The sequence below is a fragment of the Rhinolophus sinicus genome, linkage group LG02 (assembly GCF_036562045.2).
Source record: "Rhinolophus sinicus isolate RSC01 linkage group LG02, ASM3656204v1, whole genome shotgun sequence".
NCBI classification, from domain to species: domain Eukaryota; kingdom Metazoa; phylum Chordata; class Mammalia; order Chiroptera; family Rhinolophidae; genus Rhinolophus; species Rhinolophus sinicus.
This window is the reverse complement of record NC_133752.1, coordinates 122,196,598-122,224,063: the sequence shown is the minus strand read 5'-3', so window position 1 is coordinate 122,224,063 and position 27,466 is coordinate 122,196,598. Positions and strand designations below refer to the sequence as shown.

At 33.4% G+C, this 27,466-nt stretch overlaps 1 protein-coding gene across 3 annotated transcripts in view; it reads right to left on the bottom strand.

Moving 5' to 3' along the window:
* Positions 1-27,466, bottom strand: part of MGAT4C (MGAT4 family member C) — a 667,922-nt gene that overhangs the window by 143,930 nt on the left and 496,526 nt on the right. The window contains exon 1 of one of the 3 annotated variants that reach the window (XM_074325330.1): positions 23,196-23,254. The exons of the other annotated variants lie outside the window; for them this stretch is intronic. The gene's annotated coding sequence lies outside the window, so the exon portion shown is untranslated. Of the gene's footprint in view, positions 1-23,195; positions 23,255-27,466 lie in introns of those variants that run through there. 3 annotated transcript variants of the gene reach the window in all.

The window sequence follows — 27,466 nt, the reverse complement described above, 5'->3', positions numbered from 1 at the left end:
CTTCCTATTCCATCAACTCTTCTAATTTACTTGGGTATTTTTGAGTTATTTTCAGTAGCAGTTTATGTACTTTTATTTTATCAGTTGAGACGCTCTTGTGGGCAGAATTTATACTTTGATTAGGAATGGAATGATGATTTTATGACATACCGTATTTCCCTGAAAATAAGACCTAGCCAGACAATCAACTCTAATGCGTCTTTTGGAGCAAAAATGAGTATAAGAGTGGTTCTTATTTTACTATAAGACCAGGTCTTATATTAATTTTAGCTCCAAAAGACGCATTAGAGTTGATTGTCCGGCTAGTTCTTATTTTCAGGTAAATACGGTATGTCATAAAATCATCATTAGGGTAGTTATCATTTGAGAGCATTTCGCTGATTATTAGCTGTAATGCCATCCATTTGTTCCCCAATAATCAATGCTCAGCACATCAGCACATCTTCATTCTCTGGTTGAAATGTCCTGTTTCCAAGGCACCAAGCGTGTACTACAGAACATTCCACAAAGAATACGGGACTTCTGTCAGCTTGGGTATCACATATGGCTCAACATTGTGTTTCAATGAATTTCTAGATATACAGCGTCATTTACTTCACGAAAACCAGCCAATTTGGGGACACTTGTTTCTTCGAATATTTTGCTGTCCTATTTTTTTTGTCTCTTGTCTTAGAACCACAGTTACTCAGTTGTGTTACTTGACTTTTTCCCACATATCACTAATTCTCTATTTAATTTAATTTTTCTTTTCTCAATCTTCAATTTAGACAATTTCTATTGATCTGTCATTAACTTTACTAATTATTGTTTCCAATGTCTAGAATGCCTTTTAGCCCATCTAATCAATTTTCTTCCATTTATTGCATTTTTTTGTTCTAGTATTTCCATTTGATTTTTATAATTTCAATTTATTTGTATCTTTGTTAGCTGTTCCCTAATATTTCCATATTTTAACTCCTTAAACTTATTTTAATAGCTCTGTTACAATAAGTTTTGCTCATTCAAAAACTGCCTCATTTAGCAATCTGTTTTTACTGACTGTTTTTTGCTGCTAATTATGTAATGCACGTTCCTGTTTTCCTACAAATCTAGGACTTTTGGCAGGGTTGTATTTTGTCAATGTTACTTTGAATGGAAAGATTGCATTTTCTTTCTTTAAATGGCACAGATTTTTGTTCTGATGGATACTAACATTTCTGACATATCTTCCTGACTTTGTTAGGCTTTTTTTTTTTTTTTTACCACTTTATCGAGATATGATTGACACACAAAAAGCTGAATATATTTAATATATATAACTTGATGGGTTTGGAGGTAAATATGAGTCTATAAAACCATCACCACAATCTATGACATAAGTATATCCATTACGTGGGTCTATTTCTGTCGTCTCCTTAATTCAGGGATTATATACTGATTAAAAGGTGATGTCTTTATTGCAGTAAGAATGATGTGGATTTTCAAATGAATTCCCAAGCCTAGACTGGAACTCCAGTACTATATGATCTCTGATATTTCCATTCATATCTTTGCTGAACAGTAGCTACTCTCTTCTAGGTTTAGCAGAGAATCACTATGCACATGTGAATCCCAGATCTCAGTTAAAGATCGTCAAACACTTCTAGGAAAAATCCTAGAGTCCTTTGGCAGAATGATGTCCCCTCTGTTACCTTCAAAATTCTAGTTGCTTCAGCAGCGGCAAATCCTAATTTTTGCCTTATTATCTTTCTATATAAGTTAATAAAATGTCCCCAGGCAAAATGCCAGGTTAAATAGAGGACTTGCCTCTATATATTCCTTCTTTTCAAGGATGTTGTTCCCCCCAAAAAAAGGAATACCTATAAGTAAATTCTTTAATACATTATTGCTAACCTCTAGACTAACAGAGACCTTAGAATCATCAACAAAGAAAACAAATTTAATTCAAAGAATCAAGACATGATAGCATACTTCTCAACAAAAATATATTTCAAGAAATAGATTAAAATTTGAAAAAAAATGTTCAAACAAACAAAAATTGAGTTTTTCCACCACCACACACTGTCTAAGGGAATTTCTGATGACAGGAGATATTTATTCAGACGGAAATTTTTGCTAGAAAAGCTGAGATTAAATAATTAGAATAATAGTAATAATAATGATAATAAAAGTAACACAAAAGAGTAATAGGGGAGTAAATTTAAATGAATATTGATGATATGAAACTCATTGTATCTTTTGAGATTTAAGAAAAAGAAAAACTAAATTAAAAAATAATTAAGAAAGAAGTAAAGTTAGTTATATGTTATGTATCATACATAATAGAAAATAATTGAAAACATTTATATACTGGCACAGGCATGAAAATGTTGATCTTTGTACATATTACAAAGCACAAACTCTATTCTAGAAGTGTATAAAAATCAAAATGTAAAAATTAGGATTCAACAATTTTCATGAAAGCAATAAATATTCTCAGAGAAGTAAGTTTAAATAGCAACAGTTTGTATAACCCATGGTGAAATTATAATTAAAGAGAAATAATTTATGAATATTGGAAATGCATAAATTAAATGTGCTTAAAATATTTCAGATATAGCCACAATTACTATCTTATATGCACTGAAAAAAATGTGTTTTTTTTTGTTTGTTTTATTATTGGGAATTATAATTAATGCTATTTAAATTATTTTCAAAGTGATTTAACATATTAAAATTCTCCCTTGAAAATTGCTTTTTAAAAATGCAGTATTTTAATATGGAATTTGAGGAGTAATAAATAATTTGTCTTTTAATCTGTGATAAAATGTATATGTTATTCAACATTCCCTTAGTGTCTATATGCATTTTAATAATCTAAAAAGAATACTTCCATTTTAACTAAAACATTAGATACTCATAATACTAATGATTTTTATTCTAGAGATCATGCTTCATTTTTATCATATTTTTAGTAAAGTATATTTGGCATACAATGTTATATTAGTTTTAGGTGTACAACATGGTGATTTGACATTTATATACCTTGCAAAGTGATCACCATGATAAGACAAGTAACCATCTGTCACTGTACAAAGTTATTACAATATTATTGACTATATTTCCTGTGTTCTACATTGTATCCTCATCAAAATGACTTATTTATTTCATAACTGGGGGTTAGTACCTCTTCATCCCCTTCCTTTTTCACCCATTAGCCCAACCCTCCGCTCTGTCATCCTTAAGTTTGTTCTCTGTTTCTATGAGTCTATTTTGGTTTTCTTTTGTTTGTTCATATGTTTTGTTTTTCAGATTTCACATGTAAGTGAAATCGTATGGTATTTGTCTTTCTCTGACTTATTTCACTTAGCATAATACCCTCTAGGTCCTTCCATGTTGTTGCAAATGGCAAGAATTCATATATATTTATATTATTTATCCATTAACCTATTGCTGGACACTGGGTTGCTTCTCTATAATGGCTATTCTAAATAACACTTCAATAAACATAGGGGCACATCTATCTTTTCAAATTAGTGTTTAGGATTTCTTCAGATAAATATCCAGAAATGGAATTTCTGATTTGTATGGTAGTTCTGTTTTTATTTGTTAAGAACTCTTCATATATTTTTCCATAGTGTCTGTACCAATTTTCAACCCACCAACAGTGCTTGTGGGTTCCCTTTTCTCTACATCCTCAACAACACTTGTTATTTGTTGGCTTTTATTAATAACCATTCTGACAAGTGTACGAGGTGATATCTTATTGTGGTTTCACTTTCATTTCCCTGATGATTAATGATACTGAACATTTTTTCATGTGTCTGTTAGCTATCTCTATGTCTTTTGTTTGTTTGTTTGTTTGTTTGTTTGTTTGTTTTTGGGAAAATGTCTATTAACGTCCTTCATCCATTTTTCAATCAGATTGTTTATCGATGTTGAGTTTTATGAGTTCATTATATGTTTTGGATATTTACGCCTTTTAGGATATACCATTTGCAAACGTCTTCACACGGTGCTTTTTCTTTTTATTGATCATTTCCTTTGCTGTACAAAAGCTTTTTATTAGTTTGATTTAGTCCTATTTGTTTCTTTATGCATTTGCTGCCCTTTTCTGAGGAGACATATACAAGATATTACTTCTATTGTATTTTGATTATAAAAAGACTTCACAATTCATTGAGACATTTTTGAACAAGGATTTGTCAGAAACAGATGGCATAACAATAGATATTCTACTCAGCCATAAAAGAGAATGAAATTTTGCCATCTGCAACAAAGGGATGACCCTAAAGGATGTTATGCTAAATGAAATAAGTCACACAAAGAAAATCAAATACCATATGATTTCACTCCTATGTGGAATCTGAAAAGCAAAACAAATGAACAACAACAAAAAAAAAAAACCAAAAAAAACACTAGAAACAAACTCATAGGTAGAAAACGTTTTGTTGGTTGCCAGAAGCGAGGGGAATTGGAAGGATGGGTGAAAAAGGGGAAAGGATTAGGAAGTACAAAGTAGTAGTTACAAAACTCATGGGATGTAAAGTACAGCATAGAAAATATAGTCAATGATATTATAATAACTATGTATGGTACCATATGGGTACTAGATTTATTGGGGTGATCATTTCATAAGGTACATTTCTAATCACTATGTTGTACACCTGAAACTAATATAATATTTTATGTCAATTGTAACTAAAAAGTAAAACAAAATATTTAAAATAGATATAAGAAAACTGGACAGCTCTAAGAAGAAAGAACTAAGTTAGGCAGGTAAGGAAAACAATAGTTACCAAATGAGTCCTTTATCTCTATATGCTATGCTACATTGACCCTTGTCCAATAGTTATAACAAGCTGAAGTGCTGACTGGGTTATAGCATGCATCAGGCTTTTGGGGCAGAAATATTGGAAGGACACACTGAGTTTTTATCAGAGAGGAAGGTGATATTTAAGTGGAAACCGCCTGATTTGTCTTTCTTTTTGATTCTTTTTTTCTTTCCTTCCCTTCAATTCTTCATCCTTCACTATTCCCTTATCTCTTCCGGACTTTCTTCTCTTTTCCTTCTATTCCTTTGTTCTCATCTCTCTCTCTCTCTCTCTCTCTCTCTCTCTCTCTCTCAATAATTGTTTCAAGAGAGAGAAGTGAGAAGAAAGAATATATATATATATACAATAATATATTTTAATAAAATAATATATATGAATAAATATATATTATGAAAATATGTTTATGTGATATTAATATATATTATAAATATATATATATTTTACACTCTCTCCCTCCTTCCCTTTACTTAGTTTATCCCACCTCCTTAAGGAACCATTATTCATTGTATATTATGTGAAGGGCATACAATCCACAGACACTTTATTTTAAATGTCATATTGGCATATCCAATATTATGCTCAAGAATCTGACAAAGAACTCCAAAAAATATGGTCAAAGCATAAATTTAAAAGTATATGTTCCCTTTATTTCAGTTTCTTTTTCTTTTTTTAAAACACACATTTACCAATTGTCTTCCGCAAGATAACCCAATCAAGTGAGAAAGGCAAAGATATAAAAACAAAGTTTAAAAAAAAAGTTAAATTTTGAGTATTTACTAGTAAGGAGGACTAAATATTAATGTGGAATCTGGAAAAATATTCAAAGATATGAAAAAATAGAGAGCCAGCATTTGTACAGAACCCCTACTGGATTCTTTGTCTTCTTTAGCTCATTTAATGCTCAGCACTCTGTAAAGTAATTACTATTATCTTCACTTTAGATGTGAGAAAAGAGAAGCTCAGAGATTAATTTACCTTTTTCAGTGAGAATTCACATTTATCAAATGCCAAAGACAATTTCCTTATACCACTTCTTCTAAGTTTGTAGAAGAAGAAGATGATGGTGATAATGATGATGATATTTACAGTAATGGTACTACTACTACTACTGCTAATGAAGGAGGAAAAGAACAATGACATATATGAGAATAACAAGAACACGTATCTAGTCATACCAAATGCCATTTCTAAGTACTCTAAATACAGTAACTCATTTCAGACTCCCAACCCTACAATAATCTTATGCAGCAAGTAGGTGGTGGTGATAAAATTAGGATATGTCAAGTTTTGGAAAAAAGTAATAAGAACATAAATATTTGTCCTCCATGAAATGAAGAATTAATGAATATTTACAGCTCATCAAATGCACTAGCATATATTTTAAAAAAATAACATTTATATGGATTATAAGAACACATGTGTAGGGTAAGAATCACATTATTCAAGTTAAAAACGTATATTCTCAACTTTTACTGAAAAAAAAAATTGAATTACCTAAAGTTAAATCAATGATGAAGTACATTCTGAGCTTTTCCTACAAATCTTATAATTGACCAAGATGACCTGAATGTCTCCCTCTGCTTGACTAAACTTTTAGAAAGGCCTCTATCTGCTTCTATGCCTAACTGTAGAGATCTTCTCTTTTCTTAGAGAATTTACTTTAGAAAACTTGTCATTGTAAATCCTTTCTTTTTCCCTTTGAGATGTAAATCTTTTTAAAAAGACACTTGCCAAGTTTACAGTCCAAGATTATCTTTCTGAAAGACCTGGGTGGCATTTTTTGAAAGGTCCAATCATCAAGGAGCAAGTACTCTCAGCTCCCAGTCTCTGCAAAGGTAGGGGACTAATGAACTTCAATAGGCCAGAGCCTCATTCCAAATTGCAAAACTACCTTTTGTTATGAAGATATAAGAAAGATTACTTTTACTTTGGGTTGGACCAATTAGAAACCACACATGGACTTTATCCCTGCACCACAGATCTTAAAACTCTCTAGCCTTTACTTCATCAGAGTTGGGTTCAGACAATTGGTAGACATGTGCTCCATGCCAAAAGGTACTTGATATTTGGTCCTGTCCAAAACAGCCACGAGCATATTTAGTCCATGGCAAATAGTCTTTGGCATTTGTACCTGTCCAAGATGTTCATGCTTAGAAGCTATCCATCAGTTCATATAGCTCAGAATGTTTACTTCTTCTTTTGGTTTACTGGATTAATAGATAACAACTACTATCACATTTTATTTGCCCAATAATTGTGTTGTGGCTGTATTGCCAATAAGAACCCTTCTTGTTTCCATAGTCTAGTTGTTAATGGCTCATGGGGCTTGGCAGGTGAGTCTTTCAATCTTTCATAAGAGCAGTATTTATATTAATTATGGATCAAATTTCAAGAACCATTTGGCATGGACCAAATGTCTCTGTGAACATTTGGACAGGACCAAATGTCCTGCAAGGGTTCACACTGCATTCTGAACTATATCCATTATAGCAATAGCCTAGAACAAAGTCCTCCCTACCTATGTAACTTTACCCAGTAAAATATTTGCTCTGACATATAATAATCCTCAAAACTCCGAACATAGTAATATTTTGGAAAGTAAATCTCTGGATTCGATTTAATCCAAAAATTTCAAATTCCAACTGTGCACTTAATGCTCTTAAGTAGTAGATTAGTTATCTCTCCCAAAACTAATTCTATTCTGTTAGCTAATAAGAAGCTATGTAAGAACAAAATAAATTTGATAAGTACCTAGAAATTCACTGTTTTCTTCTTTAACAATTTTATATATTAATTTCAAAACTGACTTTCAATTTTTAACTTATACGTATCTTTTAATCTAAATCTTGCATTAAAAGTGACATTATATTTTCCCAACAAGAATATTACTATCCGTGTGCACAAGAATCCTGCATTAACAGATTTTTATTAGATCCTTCCTATTTGAAAAAAATATGGCTTAACAAAAGCTGGTGGCATTCTGTGCATATAATTGTTACAGAAGCTCATATTTTACATTCACCAATATGAGACAATATTAACATTTACATTTTCTCCCTCTAAATATAGATAGGACGTAATGGAATTTGCAAGGATTATATAATTAAAAATTACATTGTGTTACTGTCAGTATCCTTCTGTAAAATAAAATCTGTAAAGTATAATGAAGATAATTCTACACTGTGATTTATCATTAGTACTACTTTCAAAGCCACAATCTTATCAGTAATCTTTAGCCTTTGGAATTATTTTCTTTAAAGGAAAATATGAATAGAAGGATATCACAAATTTTTACAGTTATTTTTCATTTGATTCCTATCTTTAGTTCTAAATTGCAATACTTTTAGCAACTTTCAACATTCTTAATATGCTTAGCATCAGCATCAGGTTTTAGGATACATGCAATTCTTTCCAAATTCATGTTTAATTAATTTAACCAATCTTAAGGAAATCAATTTTATTTCTGAACTTGATTATAATAAAAATTATCTATATTTTCCATCTTCCTGTGGACAGAGATTTAAAAGCAATACTAGCGAGTAGCAAGAAAGATAGGCATGGGAATGAGGACTCAAGCTTGGCACAAATGACAAGGGGAATTTTTCTTCACAGTTCCATAATTACCACAAGTCTCAGTTCTCTATGCCACAGTCACCAAGAAGAAGGAGAGAAAGAACTTTAAAATTCTATAAACAACAACAGAACAATTTTTTGGGTAAAAGTTTTAGAATATCATCTCTGTGCTTAAGACAGAAATTCTAAACACTCTTACTCATCTGCCTTCTATTTTGCCTCTTAATAATTATACAGATCATGAATCTGTTATTCTCTCAAAGATGAAGCCTGAAAATGTTGGTTCAATTTTTATTTTCCCTTCTCTGGAAACCCTTTTGCTCCCCACTTTATCTACCTAGCCCATTAATCATCATGTCCTATCAATTTCAAAATATTCTGAGTCAGTGATTTCATACACAAACACTCTTGAGATAAGTACGTAGGCAATTGGTTTAACTTAGGTTTTTCTTCAACAGATATGTCTAATCAAGTAGTGATATTAATATTTACCTTTAATATAAATCCCTTTTAAATGTCTGGATTTATACTGTGGCAAAGACTGACTTTTGCAATGTTCAGCAATTCTGACAATAATGTGTAGAACTATAGTGAACAGAACTGGTAGTAATACATCGGTTTACTATAAGGAACTGTGATGTGAGATGATATCTTTGTCTTGTTTCCCCATTCACTTCCAACGAGGAATCAATAAAGTTACCTGGAAGCATTCATCAACTCTTTTCAAAATAATGTACAGTCACCACTTAGCTTTAAAGCATAATTTACCTGTAAGCTAAACAGTATTAAATGGCTTTGCATTTGATTGGAATTCTGTCAAGTATGTGTATTTCCATTTTACCTGAGATTTTATTCTAGAGCAATACTTATTTCGATTTTATATATTTACTTGAATAGAATACTTTATCTTTATCAGGATAATATAGTATTAAACTTGGCTCATTCACTTGACAAATAGTTGATAAACAATTAATATATTCCAGATCTTGTGCTAGGCACTGAGGGTAAGCAACAGTAGACTTCGTGTTGCTTTCAGTCTGTTCCTAACCTGATTGGAGAGGGAGGTAAGTGAACAATTACATCACAAAGTGATTAGTTTATCAACACAGTTATATAAAAACATAGAGAACAGACAGTTAACTTAGAATGAGTAGAGAGATTGGGAGTAACTCATGGAAATATGACTATTAGTTTTCATCTGTCTTTGAAAGAAAGAAAAAAGTATTGTAGTTACTTACATTCTACTTGTTTTCCTTGTCTTTCGTTGTTTGTCTCTTTAGTATTTTTCTGATTCCTACTAGTTTCGTTTGCTGTTTGTACCCTGCTGACAGAGGAGCTGACCCAGATAAGAGTTTCTTCTTTTCTGACATGACTTTACCTCATTTTTGTATCTGTTGAAAAGTGAGTCTGGTTGATGTGATCTCAGCCATTTATTTTGTCTACTAAGGCAGAATCCTTTCAGAGACTATTCCCAGATCGACGTTTAGTCCCCGAAATTTTGAGCTGCTGTGTGTCTTAGGAGTTAACAGTAGTCCAGGTATTTTCTCAGAGCTGTCGTCTTCTTAAAAGAGGAAAACATCTTATGCTAGCTACCTCCTACAATTTTCATCAAAGAAAGACACTAACTGCCTTCCTTTATTCAAAGATTGTAGCCCTGTAAATCTCATTCTATTATGGCTAGATGGAGGTGAGAAAAATAAAAGGAAGAATAGCCATTTCATTTGCATATGCATGAAGCCATCCTTTCTGCTTAAGTATAGGTTTTTCTCTAACAAAATAGTGTTTTATCAAACTCCCTATAAAACAACCCTAATAACAGTCTAATCTACTCCACCGAAGGACAGTGATTATTTCATTAAATTTCTTACAAAACACTTCTTTTGTATCACAGTTTTTGGATACAAAGCATATGTGTCTTTGAACAAAACAGAATCAGTGAAAAGTAAATATAGCCATTATCCAACAGTAGAAAAAAAGTCACTGAGATATTATGCCAGAACCCAATGTAAAAAAAAGAAAAAAATGGGGACAGCAGAAATTTAATAACTGTATTTACTTATTGGATTTTACTTTCACCACCAAATTGGTATTTTCATATCAATTCCTATTGCAGATATTTATATGAAAGCTTTAAATAGTTACCAAAAGAAAGGTAAGGAAAGACACTCATTGCTTGTGAGAGAGATTTTTTGTTTCTGTAAGTTACAGCAAAAGTTCCTTCCATGGGTTGTGCCTTTAAAAATAAGCATTAAACAGTGTGTTCTGCGGATTCAGCTTGACATGTTTCCCCATAGACTTCAGGGTGTGACATCTCCTTTACCAGCTCAATAGCTAAACTCCTAGAACATTAGCTTTGTGTGCTGAAGGATAAGAGAATTTGTGGCTGGAGGATATCTTTTTAATTTACTTGAGATTTCCTGATAACTTTGCCTTTCCAGTTTTTGGCATCAGTGATCTAAATTAATAAATCAATTGGAGACAGAAACATGCACACATTCTTTCCAAATGTGAGTCTGAGACCTAATGCTGCTTCCCAAGAATTGTTACTACCCTTCCTGTTCAAGGTCACCACGACTGGTTATCACTGCAGTACACTGATTGGGTCACAGATATGGGGCAAAGTGACAGCACAGTTGTAAAGTCAGGGTGGTACCATATGGTAAGTCAAGATACCTTTTCTGACATTTAATAAAGCAGGTTAAACTTCACAGTGGAAAGAAAGTGGATGATACCACACTGTTCTTTCACTGTTATATATAGTAGTTATGTCATTAGTCTCCAAAATTAAAAGAACCACCACCATAGTAAAAGTTTATGTTTAATGATGCTCTAACATATATTCATTAAAAGAAACTAGGATATCAGTATAAAATGCATTAAGATACTAGACATTTTTATTCAAAAATTATATATACCCATCAATATTCATACAATCCATAGCCATGTTGGAAAATTATATGGTGTGTGCTTAACAAGGGTTTTTACACATCCAAAGCAAAGTTAAAAGTGAAGAAGACCCACTGAGGTAGTTTGAAAATTAGATAAATGAAGTTATATGGAGATAGGGAAAGAAGGATTTTAAATTAGGTTTCAACTTTCTCTATTTCTGTGACTGTCTAACGTCAAATTCCCTATCACCCCATTGTTAGACTATTGCAAGTGGTCTTCCTGCTTCCACTAGGTGCCCCTGCAATCCATTCTCCTCCTAGGGGTCTATGTGATTTTTGTAAAAATGAATCAGGTTATGTTGCATCCCTTCTGAGTTCCCATTGCACTCCACAGACTACTCCACTTCTATGCTCTACAGGGCTCTACAACCAGTCTTTTCTTGGCACCACCTCTGTGACCTCATTTTTCACTGCTCTTAGAATTATTCTCTATAATCCAGATATACTGAGTTTCTCTGTGCTTCTGTAACTCTCCAAGCTCACTCTCATTTCTATGTCTTTGCATCTCTTGGGTCCTCTGCACAGACCTTTATCCTTCTGGATTATGTCTGTCATTCTCTCCTCAGATCAAATCACGAGAGACCTTCCCCTATCAGCTCTCATTTAGGTCACCTATGCTAATCATTTCCTATCACATTATCCTGTTTTATTTCCTTCAGAATATTTGTCATTATCTGACTTTTGTTTGTAGTCTATCTCCACCACCTTTAGACATTTTTATGTAGGTAGGGATCTTACATAATTCATTGCTTTATTCCCAATGTCTAGAGCAAAATTTGAAACATGGTACATGTATAATGAATATTTGCTGGTTAATACATTTGAGTTTCCTTCATTTGCACCCAATGGTCTGATTCTAAAGTCAGGTCAAATTGCATCATATTTATTTCTTGTAGATTCTGTGATCTGAAAGTGTCTTCATGACTTGTCTCTATTTCCTAATCCTAGAAGAACTCCACACTGGATTTTGAGTAATGGGGTAAGGATTATTCGTTATGAGAATGCTCTATGATTTATAAGATCCTTCTACAATACATTCTGGAGTAAGTTAGGGTATAAATATATTTCAATTAAAAATAATTCATAGGTATATAGATATATGACATTCATAGATATATGACATTCCTTTTCCCACAGACTATGCATTTTCTATATGCAAGTTTGCATGACTTAATTTATAGCATTTATAAAATAACTTTCTGGCCTTTTTAATTGTTCCATCATAAGGAAAAACACAAGATCCTTCAATAAAAAATGGGATGTCTTTGCACCTTCCACCTTGCTCAACAGTATACACACACACACACACACACACACACACACACACACACACCCCTGAGGACAGTATTTACAATAAACTTACCTCATTAGAGACTGTCGTCATATATAAATTTGTGATTGATAATGTATAAGTCAGAAATAGGAAATCTCAAAGAAACTCTGTTCTAGTACACATCATACAGGCATAATCCACAGTATAAAAAAATCATACAGGCATAATCCACAGTATAAAAAAATAAATGCAAGCTCTCTGAGAAAGGAAAATAAGAGTTAAACAATACATGACTCTTTTTAAAAAGAGAATCAGATCTAATTTAAGGAAACATATAATGCAGATCATATAAAAATAAAACTATATTTGAAAATCAGATGTGGTACTTTAAATGTATCCCTTTGTGCAGATAAGAAAACCAAATTTGCAAGCTTTTAAACTAAACAGTGAGCTTTGGTTAACTGAAAATAAAATTGAAACAAAAGACTCAAGTAAAAATAAATTAAATTACATTCTGTTCTCCATCAAAAGTGACAGATTTTTCTATTAGATTTTCCTGACATTGAGTAAGAAAAAGTCCCTTATTGTCACATCGTTTTATTGTAAAGCCTGTTTCTATCCATTTAAATTATACCTTTATAATTATATGGAAGTCAAAATTTAAATAGCATTTTGGGTTAATTATAGAACAACATAAAAAAATCTGTGATATCTAGGAGACAAATTGTACTTAATTTTAATCTTTTCAGAAATAATTAAACTCAAAACGAGATTTGGGAATTTTATTATCATTATTATTCCTTTACTTCCTAGTTTTATGTTGTTGTTTTTTTTCCCCTAAAATCTAGACATACCTTAGTGGAGACTTGTATTTTTTGAACCACCACTCTCCTTTGTGCAGATGTTAACAGGAAGTTTAAGTAAAAGCGCTTCTAATAATTTGTAATTCTAAATACAGCATAAAATTTTAAATGCAAATTTACTATGCAAATTTGTCGGTATTCACTGAATACTAACTGAATTAAATTTTGGTGAGAGGGAGAAAACAAAACAAAATCACCTGCGTGTAATAATGGATCTATTTAAAAATGTATAATATGCAATATTTTATCCATAGCTACTGAGATATACCATCATGTGAGGAATACACAGTCTGTTGGTAGAAAGGAAAGAAATGTATACACTACAGTATGATAAGTACTATGATTAGAGTAAGTTTAGGATTTGTACAAGGAAGGTTTCTTGGAATTTAAATTGAGGTGTAAAGAATGATTAAAAGTTTTATTGGTCTCATATCAAAACAACAAAATTTTCAAAGATCTCAGATGTGAGATATATTTGAAGAGTAAGAAAAAAATATGGGCCTGAAATGTGGTATATGAAGAGGGATTCCTGGGAATTTGCTCATTTCCCTTCCTTTCTAACACCTGTACATAACTCAATCCTGGTTAAAGTTATATCTCTATCTCCATAAGCCTTTAAATTTCCTCTCTCTCTTCTGAGTCTCACCTGAACTCCTTGTTCCCTAGTTCACTGAAAAATAGGAGACATCAGATGAGAAGTTTTAAATTACTGTTCCCAACCTCAATCCAAATCAACAAATCTACAAACCGATTAACATTCAACCACATATCCATCTTTCCTTCTGATAAAGCGAAGGGAGCATGTGCTAAGATCAACCCTTCTGCTTCATGGTCTGGATTTCACCTCCTTATACATACTCTTGGACGTCTATTTTGTCATTGGTTTCACTCTTTCTCTTCACTGTTATTGGCGATATTTTCTACCTCTACTGTAATGTTCACATCAGAATACAGATATTATGTAATGTCCCCCCTTTCAAAAAAGAACTTCTGACTCCACAATCCACTCCAACTATTGCTCCATTTCGTTGCTCCTATTTGCAGAAACACATACACACATGTGGTCTATATTCATTATTTTGCTTCGTCTTTTCCCACTCTTTTTCACCTCCCTCCAAATAAGCTTTGTTTCCATTACATCAGTGAAAATTCTCTTGTCAAAGTCACTAATTGCCTCCCGACGGCCAAATCCAATGATATGTTTCTAGTCCTTGATAAACTCCTCAGATTTCGATACATTTGATCACTGTTTCCCTCCTCTTGTGTTCTTTATTCATCATCAAAGATTCCATCCTATTCTTTCTGTTCCCCTCTCAATGAATACTTCTTAATTTCCTTTCCTGGTCTTCCTCTTCATCCAAACTCCAAATAAGGGAGGGGCCAGTACTGACTCTTCAACTAGAATCTGTCTCTACATACTATATCTAGAATTGGAGCCCTTTGCATCACCTCTCTTTCTACAATCTTAGTCCACACCATCACCTCTAACCTGATCTACCTTTGCCCTAGGTCTTTTCATCCGATGACCTTCTTTTATGTCAGAATGTGCCTACCCCAAGGCATTTGCTCTCCGTGTCTGGAACATTCTTACTTACCGTGTTTCCCCAAAAATAAGACCTAGCCAGATAATCAGCTATAATGTGTCTTTTGGAGCAATAATTAATATGAGACCGAGTCTATATTATATTACATAAGACCCGGTCTTATTGTAAAATAAGACCGGGTTTTATATTATATTATATTATATTATATTATATTATATTATATTATATTATATTATATTATATTATTATATTCCTGGTCTTATAGTAAAATAAGACCAGATTTTATATTAATTTTTGCTCCAAAAGACACATTAGAGCTGATTGTCCAGATAGGTTTTATTTTTGGGGAAACACGGTAGGTGTTTGGCTATCACTTCTTTCACATCTCTGATCAAAATCCCATGCCAGAGTGCTCTCAGTATAACATGTTATCCCAAATAGCCATTCTCTCCACTTATCATGCTGTATTTTCTTTCCAGCACTTGTCATGACCTGATGTAATTATTTGTTGTTATTTTTCACCTATATTCACTAGAATGCAAAGTATCACAAGAGCAGACTTTGTTTTGTTTCCTGCTATATCCCCAGAGTGTAGGACTCTGCCTAGAACAGAGTTGCTACTGAAAAAATTCTTATTAAAATATCATGAGAGTTTCACAAAATGAGATGGAGAGACGGAGAGGACAGAAGACAAAAAGATGATTTGGTACGCCAAAAGAGGCAAAAAAACCCCCAAAAAAAACCAAAAACCAAAAAAAGACAATAAAGTTGAAAATGAAAAATCTTCTGTATATAGAGTTGAGTTTTGTATTGTAGGATTCTAATCAAGTATTCAAAACTTCAATTTTTTCATAGAGACTATGTTGGATTTACCTATTTTTTCTTTTGTTAAACTGAGTTCTCCTTGAACTGTGATAGGGATAGCAAATAGAACCTTACTATCTCTGAAAATAAACATATTCCTGATGGTACATTGTTTTAGGTGTAAAATATAACCTCTTCAATACCTATTTCCTTAAATCCCCATCATTCCCCCATTGCACATACACAATTCCAATCCTCTGACATACACACAATACAAATGTCTGAAAATGTTCTGAATCACTTGATGACAACATTCAAGCACTCATGTTAAATCTCCTGCATCATTACCTTCACCAGGCAGGCATTGCTTCCTTTGTATTATACAAAAGAGTCATTTGCTTAGCTTCATGGATTTTAAAACAAATCAAATTATTTCAGACCATACATTTAAAAATTAAAATAGGAGTGAGCAAACTCAGTCTAAGTATTTAAAACTAAATCCACCTTTGTAGACCCAAAAAGGATTACCACTCATATACAAAGGCGGTGGGAGTTCAAATAAGGGATCTAAGAGAGAAATCTATGTTCTTACAGGAGCCCAAGGCATACAGTCATGTGTCACTTAACGACAAGGATACATTCTGAGAAATGCATCATTAAGCAACTTCATCTTCTGCGAATATCATAGAGTGCAGTTACACAAGCCTAAATAGTATAGACTACTACCCACTGTGGCTAAATGATATACAGTATCCTATTGCTCCTAGGCAACCAACCCGTACAGCTAGTTGTTGTACTGAATACTATAAGCAATTATAACAAAGGTATTTGTATATCTAAACATATTAAACATAGAAAACACACAGTAAAACATGGTATAAAAGATAAAAAATGGTACATTTATATAGAGCACTTATAATTGGAGCTTGCAGGACTAGAAGTTCTGGGTGAGTCAGTGAGTGAGTGATGAGCGAATGTGAAGGCCTAGGACATTCCTATATACAACTGTAAACTTTATAAACATTCTACACTTAGGCTACAGAAAATTTATAAAACAACAGGAGTTTAAATCAAGCACAAGGAAATGATGCAATCAAGAGCTGTGGGGAAACACAACATATATAATGCTGCTGCTGGCATAACGTGACAGTCTTTTACAGCAAACAATTTTATATAAGTACACTCTAAAAAATAAGTATGGTATAGGAAGCACATAAACCACTTGTTCATAATAATTATCAAGTATCATATACTGCACATAATTGTATCTACTATACAGTACTTTTTAAAAAATGTTTTTAAATTTTCAATAAAATATATTTATTTTGTTTTTCAATAGAGTTGACATACAATATTGCATTACTAGTTTCAGGTGTACGACATGGTGATTAAACATTTACATAACTTATGAAGTGGTCACCCCAATAAATCTAGTACCCATTGACACCATGCATAGTTATTACAATATTACTTTTTTAAATTAAAATGTATTGGGGTGACAAGGGTTAGTTATATTACATAGGTTTCAAGTATACAATTCTGTAACACATCATCTATATATCACATTGTGTGTTCACCTTCTATCACCAGAGTCAGTTCTCCTTCTATCACCATATATTTGACCTCGTTTTCCCTATGCTATAATTTACATCCCCATGACAATTTTGTAGCTACCAATTTGTACTTCTTAATCCCTTCTTTTTCACCCATCCTCTTAACTCCTCTCCCAACTGGCAACCATTATAATTCTCTCTATATCTATTAGTTTATTTGTTTTTGTATTTTATTTTTTAAATTCCACATATAAGTGAAATCATATGGTACTTTTCTTTCTCTGACTTATTTCACTCAGCAGAATACCCTCTAGGTCCATCCATGTTGTTGCAGATAGCAAAATTTCATTAATTTTGTGGCTGAGTAATATTTCATTGTATGTATGTACCACTTCTTCTTTATCCAATCATCTATGGATAGACACATAGGTTATTTCCATATCTTGGTTATAGACACATAGGTTACTTCCATTTCTTGGTTATTATAAATGATGTTGCAATGAAGATATGGATGCATATTTCTTTTTGAATTACTGTTCTTAATTTCTTCAGATACATTTCCAGTAGTGGAATTACTGCGTTCTTCTCTGTCTCCTATTATATAGCCTTGGTTTTAAAGTCTGTTTTGTCTGGTACAAGTATTGGTACTCCAGTTTTTTGTTTCCATTTTCATGAAATATATTTTTCTATCTCTTTTCTTTGCCTGCATGTTTGTTTCAATCTGAAAAGAGTCTCTTGTAGGCAGCATGTGTAAGGAAGGGTCTTGTTTCCTCGCCATTCATTCACTCTATGTCTTTTGATTAGAGCGTTTAATCCTTTCACATTTAAAGTAATTATTGATAGATATGTAGTTATTGACATTTTATTATTCATATTTTTTTCCTTTTTCTTCTTAAGGAAGCCCCTTTAACATTTCTTGTAATATTAGTTTGGTGGTAATAAACTCCTTTAGCTTTTTCTTCTGTGGGAAGCTCTTTATCTGTTCTTCGATTCTAAATGATAGTTTTACTGGGTAGAATCATCCTGGTTTTGGGTCATTGATTTTCATTACTTTGACTATTTTGAGCCTATTCCTTCTAGCCTGCAAAGTTTCTGTTGAGAAATCAACTGATAGTCTTATGGGAGCTCCCTTGTAAATAACTCACTGCCTTTCTCTTGCTGCTTTTAACCTTTGGCATTTTTATTATGATAATCTCTTGGTGTGGGCTCCATTAGTTTTATCTTGTTTGGAACTCTCTGCACTTCCTGGGCTTGTATATCTATTTCCTTTGTCAGGTTAGGGAAATTTTTCCATCATTATTTCTTCAAATAGGTTTAATTCCTTTCTGATACCTCTATGATGTGAATGTTTGTATATTTGGCCCTTTAAACTATAATTGTATCCTTGGATTCCTTTTTCTTTTTGCTGTTCTGCTGCCTTATCCTCCAAATCACTGATTTGATCCTCTGCCTCATCTAATCTACTATTGATTCCTTCTATTTTTTCTTTATTTTAGCTATTACATTAATCATTTCTGACTGGTTCTTTTTTTTTTTTTTTTTCTATCTCCATTTTTATGTTTTCTATCCCTATGTTGAAGTTCTCATTGAGATCACTGAGCATCCGAACAACCAGTGTTTTGAACTCTGCATCTGGTGGATTGCTTGTCTTCATTTTGTTTAGTTCTATTTCTGGAGCTTTGTTCTGTTCTTTCATTTGGGACATAGTTCTTTGTCTCCTCATTTTGGCTGCCTCCCTATGTTTGTTTATATGTAGACCTATTATGTCTCCTGGTCTTTATAGAGTAGTCTTATGTAGTTGGTCTCCTGTGGTGCTGAGTGGCAGAGTCTCCCTGCTCACCTGGGCCAAGTGCTCTAGACATGTTCCATGTAGGACTTCCTGTTGTAGTTGAGCCTTGATTGTTATTGGCACATCAATGGGAGGGATTAGTTGTGAGGACTGGCCATGACTACAGTGGAGGAGCTGTTGTGCAGGGGTTCACCCTACAGAGCAGGATTTACTATAGCAGGGCTCTGGGCAGCCTTCCCAGTCTGCCCTTTGGGTGTGTCATTTATGGAGGAAGACTGGGTCATGCTCTGGTGTGATCTGAAGCTGGCTATTGAGTGTGTTGGTTCTGGGGCCTTTTGGGAGGGGTTCTGTTGCATAGCAAGGTCAGCAACTGCCTGTGCCTGGCCTGGAGCCACTTGGTATGAACTACAAAATGATTCGCAGACAGTTGCCACTTGTGCTGGTCTTGTCGGTGCCTGGAAAAGGCTAACCTGTGAACTGAGGCTGGCTGCCACTAGTGGCAGTCATTCGGCTGCTTAGCAAGAGGAACAGGGCATGCCAAAGCCAGATGCTACTTGTTTGGGGTTTGTAAACTGTTAAGAGATTTTATATAAGTCCATAGCATGAGTTAAGGTGGGTCATTTGTATGGAAAAGCCACTGGAAGCAGCTTGGGTGGGCACATGAGTTGGGTGAGGTGGGGCTTCAGGGAATCACCAGGTTGAGGCCAATGGTCTTAGCCAGGTTGATGGCGACTCAGATATGGTGCCCGCCTGTTTGTGTAGGCAGGATTGGTGGAGGGGCTTAACCATGGAACAATGACTTCTGCCAGCAATTCTAAGAGCTGTTCCTTCAGCCCTCGTTCTGAAGCCAGACAATTTAGTTCCTCCTTGTATGTCCCTGGCACTTTTCAAGCTGCTGCCCTAAGGCTAAAAGTTCAGAGTAAGTAAGTCCATCAGTGAGTAAGTCGATGTGCGGGCCCTTTAAGAGTAGCGCCTGGGAATCTAATTGCCCTCCATCTCACTCAGCCTCAATCTTAGCTGGTTTTCACAGCCAGAGGTTATAGAGACTTCTATTTCTGGCACTGGAACTATGGGTTGGGAGCCTGGTGTGAGGCTGAGACCCCTTACTTCTAGGGTGGGGACCTCCACAGCTGAAATATCCCTCCTAATTTTTAACCAGTACATGTGGGTGTGGTAGCATCACCTTCTTGTTATCCACCCCTCCTACCTGTCTCGAAGTGGTTTCATCTGTGTACCCTTTATCCTTCTTGTCAGCTATACAACAAGATACAGTTGTATCTTGTATACTTCTTGTCAGCTAGACTTCAAGAGATTCTCAATGACGGTTGTTCTATAGTTTAGTGGGATATCATCCTGGGAGGAAGTGAGCACAGTGTTTACCCACTATGCCATCTTGAATCAGAACTCTGCCATACAGTACTTTTATATGACTTGTAGCATAGGTTTACACCAGCATCACCACAGACATGTGAGTAATTCATTGCACTATGACATCACAACAGCTACGATGTCACTAGGCAATAGAAATTTTTGAATCCATTATAATCTTATAGGACCACGATTGTATAAATAATCTGTCATTGATCAAAATATCATTATGTAGCACATGGCTGTATTTAGTGGTTGGACAGTAGTTTGAGTTCCTGAGATGTAGTGATTTCCCTACCATGAATCAAAAAGAAAAAAAAAAAAAATATACAATGTATCTTAAATCTGTTCTAAATATTCACACTTAGAATTTCAGAGCCATCATGAGCTCAGAAATCATCCCATTGGGGAAAATGAGATGGAGAGATAAATAAACATAAAGGAGATGAAGAAGTGGTGAGGGCATAAATTATCTGTATCAGGGTAGTTTTGACTACCTTCACTGGGTTCTTTAAAAATATATATTACAAGAAGGTGCACACATTTTTTTTCTTAATGAGAAAAACATTCTAACTACAATACAGAAAATTTGCAAAATATAAAAAAATATATATGAAATTTCGGCATCATGACAAAAGTATTGTGATTGTTTTAGGGTAAATAATTACCAATTTTCATTTTCCCCAGGCATTTAAAAAACATATATAACTTATGTTTCCACTTATCATGCTAATGTCAGAGTAATATATCAAAATGTCTTTCTTTGGATCACCTTGTCTACTCATTTTATGACTGTTAGTTTCCTTGAATCAATTTCCATCTTGTTTTGTTTTCTCCAGGAAAAGTTTCAAGTGTATTTTTTAAATAATCTTCTTTCCATTTGGCTTTTATCATTTTCTTCCTTACAAATATTGGCTCATAATTTTGATACCTTCTGAGACTCTTATGCCACTGTTCTTTCCATTCACATGACTTCTGAAACCTGCCTCAGGCACTAATAAAGCTGAAATGCTGCTGTGATATCATCTAAATGCATCTCTCCCAGGAACAATTCCCTCACACAGCTCAGAGGATATCTATTTCATATTCCAAAGACCACCAATAGTAACTCTAGAAGGAGATGCAACATCTTGGTCATAACCACTGCTTCCACACTCTTCTAAACGTTTACATATGCTCCCAATGACTCATTAGAAGATTTCACAAATACTTCTGTTTTATTATAGTATCTTTCCATTTGGTGTCAGGCACAGTTTCTTCAGGATAGAGTAATTGATACTGCAAATGACCAAGCCCCTCATGTAAATGAATTATTGATATGTCCACTATGACCAAGCCCCTCATGTAAATGAATTATTGATATGTCCACCACTACTATCATGTATCAGCTTTCAGTATTTTAACATATGTATAGAATTGATTTTCAAATTTTGTTCTTTGCTAAATATAGCTATGATCACACTATGTTATCCTGATTGCTTTTACTTAACATTACATAATTAGTATCTTTCATGAGTCTGCATTTAAATATAATTTTCATAATTTTAATAGTTCAGCATATGTATTTGAGAGAAGTCAGTGCAGAAACAGGGGTATCTGATCCAAAGGATTCTCTCTTCTGATGTGGAAACATTACCATGTTTCCCTGAAAATAAGACCTAGCTGGACCATCAACTCCAATGCATCTTTTGGAGTCAAAATTAATATAAGTCCCAGTCTTATTTTAATATAATATAAGACTGGGTCTAATATAATATAATGTAATATAATACTGGATCTTACATTAATTTTTGTTCCAAAAGACACATTAGAACTGATGGCTCAGCCAAGTCTTATTTTCGGGGAAACACGGTATATTGGGTGCATAGTAGGAAAAATGAGTGATATAATAAAAACTTTGGTGTTACTATTCTATAATGGAATTAAATTATGTAGTAGTACAACTCGGAACATGAGCCAGAATTGTTTCCCATTTTAATATTAGATGAGAACTTCACATTCCAAGTTTCTGACTCATGACTCTACTATATCCCATGTGCCCCTCTCTTAAATTACAACAATATGTTGTTTCAGTAGATCTTGCCCTTGACCTCCTTGTACAACTTATTCACTTCAATTAATATTCATTGAACTACACTATGTGTCAAGCACTGTGTTAGATGTTAGGGGTACAAAGGATGCATAACACTTGGACTCTGCTCTGAGCCACATGGTTCTAGTTTTCTCTGGAAACTGCACATCCACACGCATCGCTCTATCTATTGCTGGTCTTACTGACAAGGAAAGAGAAACCTAATAGAAAAGGAGACTAAAACCAAAGGAAATCAACTAAATTTTCCTCAGGGAAGCTCATGTGAACGAACTTGAAGAAACAGCGTGAAGATTTAAAAAATTCCATAAAAGTATACCTGAGTGCACTGTCATTCTAACTATAAATAGTTTTAAGATTTTTTTTTACATCTATTTTACATCAAATGTAAAATGCACATGATAAATGATATTTGTAAAAATATTTCTATAAACAATTGAATAAATATCTTTGGCTTAATGTAAGAGAATTTTGAACCCCCATAGATAGTTTCTTGAGACTTTAATTAAGAGAAACATTTAAAATCAGATTGGGGTGAGAAAAAAAACAAACAACAAAACAAAACAAACAAACAAACAAAAAACAAGAATAACCTTACATTCAGAGAATTTGTCTGTACTCCAGTAGAGTGAACACTGTATTCCCAAAATTTTGTCTCTGAAACTAAAAGAATAAAGATTGGCATTTTTGAATCATACTCTTTTTGCCAATAAATCCTAATGTTTTATTTTTATGTATGTAAGATTCCTATTTAAAACAACAGAAAACACTTAGTCAGCAATTAGATGTACGCCATTACAATTCTTAAATATTCACCACAGCTAGGAGAATTAATTCTTATTAAGATCAGCAAAGCCAAACTAAGCAGACAGAGCCTGTCAACTGATAACTCCTCAGGGAACCAATTTCCACTAACCAGTGAATGTTATCAGGAATTATCAAAGCCATTGTGGAGAAAATGTGAACTTGTGGCTTCTTATGTCTAGAGAGATCGTGAGATGTATCCAGATGGAAAAGAGAAAATCATTACCTTGATGCTTTTCCTAATTTTGCTTCATATACTATAACTGATATTATCTGTAAATCAATGAGCAAACTGAATATTAAAAACCTAAGAAATTTAAGTATATTGGAAAGTAAAAGAACACTAAAGTTATAAATAATGAATTATATTATAGACCCTCGCATACAATGATATAGATTAATGTGTTCATAAAATACAATACAGATGACTTTAGAAATGCACATTTTAATAACCTGAATTGTAGAAATGATGCTAAAAACATTTATATCAATACAATAAATAACATTTTAATCTGATAGTTTTTTTCTTTCTTCTTGGGGAAAATAGTTCAGTTACAGAAATCAGAAACTAAAGTTTTGTGTCTAATATATTGGGAGAATTGGGGAATATTAAGATATGGACACAAACACAGCATTCAAAATTACACTAAAATTCAAAGTGGGAATTAGAGACAAAGAATGAAAATATCGTGCATGCATGTGTGTTCTTTTGTTTAATGGTTTATTTAGATTGGTTATATGTCAACTTAACACAGCAAATATTCATTTGGTATGAGCCCTAACCTGTATTACATCCCAGAGATAATGGGATCATGACTACTGTATAGTTTCTGCCTGTAAGTAGCTTGACATTTAGGAATGGTATGAAAAACCACATAATTAAAATCAAAATGGGCATCATTGAAGTGATTTTTTTAAAGGGTTAAGAGTTTATAGGATAGAGTGAATAAAGTTCTGTCTAAATCAGAGTTTTATGGTGAAAGTTATCATAGAGTATGTGGTTTATACAGTATGATACAGTAGTATACTTTACTCACATTAATGTAAGCAAAATATAAGCTTATAGATAATTTGTAGCAAAAATAGTATTTCAAAAAGTATGAAATGATTACCTAGAAGTGTTTTCAATTTGAGCAACACAAAATATTGTCCTTATTGCAGAGATGAGAAAATACTTTGTCCACTTCCTCTGCCCACCTGTGCCCCGGCAAGCTCCCATGGGAAGAGAAGATGTGAATCTTATTACTCAGAATCTAAAACATTTAATTGCTTCTCCTTAGCACAAACTCTCCCTATGAAGTCAGGGAATTGTGTAGGTTTTATTTACTTATGTACGCCTAGATCCTAGAACAGTGCCTGGTATATAATAAATAAGCTTTATAAATGTGTATTGAATGAATGAAAATAGTGGTACTAAACATGGTGGTTATTATAGTTTTTAAGTGGTTGTTTCCATCCATGAGATTGTGTGCTATTTGAAGGTAGGAACAACTTCTTAACTGACTTTGATAAATGCATAGATGTACTGGGCGATGTTTAATGTTTTACAATGAATGGATGTCAGAAAAGAAATATTAATGAAGAGCCCTACAATCTACATGAAAAGGGCAAATATCTTGGCATTTCAAATAGAATAAATTCAAGTAAACTAGCTATCAGACATTTAAAGAAAGTCAAATAGATTTTGACCTTTTCAATTTCATTCATTCTTTAACGCAAAGACGTTATTAGCACTTAAAGAACAATTTTTGTATAAATCAATTTCAGTTCAACTAGTTATCTTTGGGAGAAAACAAAACTTGTCCCATATAAGTTATCTAATTATATAGTAGAACATCAGAATTTATCACAAAGGAGAAGCTGATGATGCCAAAATATTGTTATTCTAATCAGGAATAGGAACTGAACATACAATGATAAATTTTGCTTTCAAGTATTTATGTGAGAACACTCCAAAAGAAAAAATTCTGAGCAACAACAAAAGGAATTTTACTTCTGCAGGATGCAGCAAAGGCTTTTGAATAATTTCTTTCCCCAGATATGTGGCAAAGATATCTCTGGAAATCTGACCTTTAAAAGATGACTATTTCAAGCACTGCCTGTTTTTTTAAACTTTCTGTCTAATTTATGTGCCAGACGGGAAAAGTAATTTCCATTACATTATGAACAGGTCGTCCCCTCCCTTACTGCATTTTCTCAGGGTCAACACAATCATGAGCAGTAATGGATATCTACTACAGTTGTGGTGGTTGAAGAGCCTGCTCAAATTGAAATAAAAAGCTACCTAAAAATTTATGCCTGAAGTTTCGTATCATTGATGGTTCTGATACTCAGACATAAAGAGTATAAATCAGATTTTTCCCACTAATAAAAACTATCTAAACCATCCCCTTTAGCAAAGTATTTGCTTAAGAAGTACCCCAGATGATAGTAGGCACATAGTTGAGAAGAGAATATTTCTGGCACCAAGCAATGTTTATGCTAAAAGAGACAACTTATCCTTAGGCAAGACCCTTTAAACATATTTTGATTTCTTTTTGTGAATTCTCATATACTTGGGGTATATGCAAAACTCTGCTTTATTAGATATGTGTTTGGTTATGTTCTGACTTTCTAATTTTCTGCCTATGTAATTACCTATGTAATATTTAGAAGGAAATATTATTATGAGTTATTATGAAGCAGAATGTTTAATTAACCAAAGAATAATCTAGTTCTGGAAACCAAATATGTACAAGAATCATCATAATCTCAATGCTAATAATGTCTTTATGTTAGTAAGTCCAATTGAAAACCCTCAGAATTTCTGTATCTGATTTCTTCTGAACATGCACTAAGTAATTTAAAGGGTACTTATATAGTTCTTATTTGAAATAGAAATTCTATTAGATTTGCCTAACTAATAGAGACTAGAATTCTACATTGATAACATTATAATAATGATATTTTACATCTGTATAGGAATTCGCAGTTGACATTAAACTTATACACTAATTGTATTATTTAATCTCAAACAACAATCTTGTAACAAAGGCAAATATTAGAAGTTAGGAAATTGAAGCTCAAAGCAGTTAATTGATTTGCTAAAGTTTGCCAGTTTCAGAAGATGGCCCCACTTCTCTGATTATTTTTCTTTATAGAAAAATCGTAAAGTTAAAAATTTCACATTTATTTAAAAAAATATTAGCTCAATGTCTGTGTGTGTGCGTGTGTGTGCTGTTGTTGTTGCTTGACTAAGACAGAATTACAAAAGGGCTCAAGAAATTTCTTCTCAAATACATTCACATAAGAGGTATCACAAGTGCTTCAAGTGTGGTCAGATGTGGAAGGGAGAATAGCCGAGTATTCTAGTGCAAAGGATCTGAGTCCAGTGAATCTTGATTTCAACTCTGACTAGGTTACTGACCATATATACGTTCTTGGCCTGTTTATTCTCTCTATTCTTCAGATACACACACACACACACACACACACACACACACACACACACACACACACACACACACACCCCGGAAGGCTATAGTATGGATGAATGAAGCAAAACATGCACAAAGTTTAGAAGAGTGGCACCTGTTTGATATTTTAATCTAATGAAAATGAACACCAAATAAAAGTGGTCCCCTGCCCATCTGTATTGAGTCAGTGAAAACAATATGCATATTTATGTATATCAAAGCGGGAAGCAAAATAAATAATTGGATAAGCTGGATAAGAGAAAATAATGAGTTTCACAAGTGAGAGGTGAGAATTTGGTGAGGAGGGGCAATGCCACCATTCACTAATATAGAACATCTGTGACTGGCCCTGTGGGATGTTATTTAATGTTATGTAGAGAAACATTCCCTGATCCCACATAGAAATCAGTACATGGTATTATCTATATGTTAAATGATAGATAAAGATCTAATGAACCGTAGGAAAAACAGCTGCAATTGCTAATAATGAAGTAGGGACTCAGTGATGTCGGCAGTGACCAAGAAATCTACATTATTGTTTTCTAGATTTTTAGATCTAGATTTACTCTGTTGTAACATATGTGCTGTAATCTTAGGAATCTTGCACGAT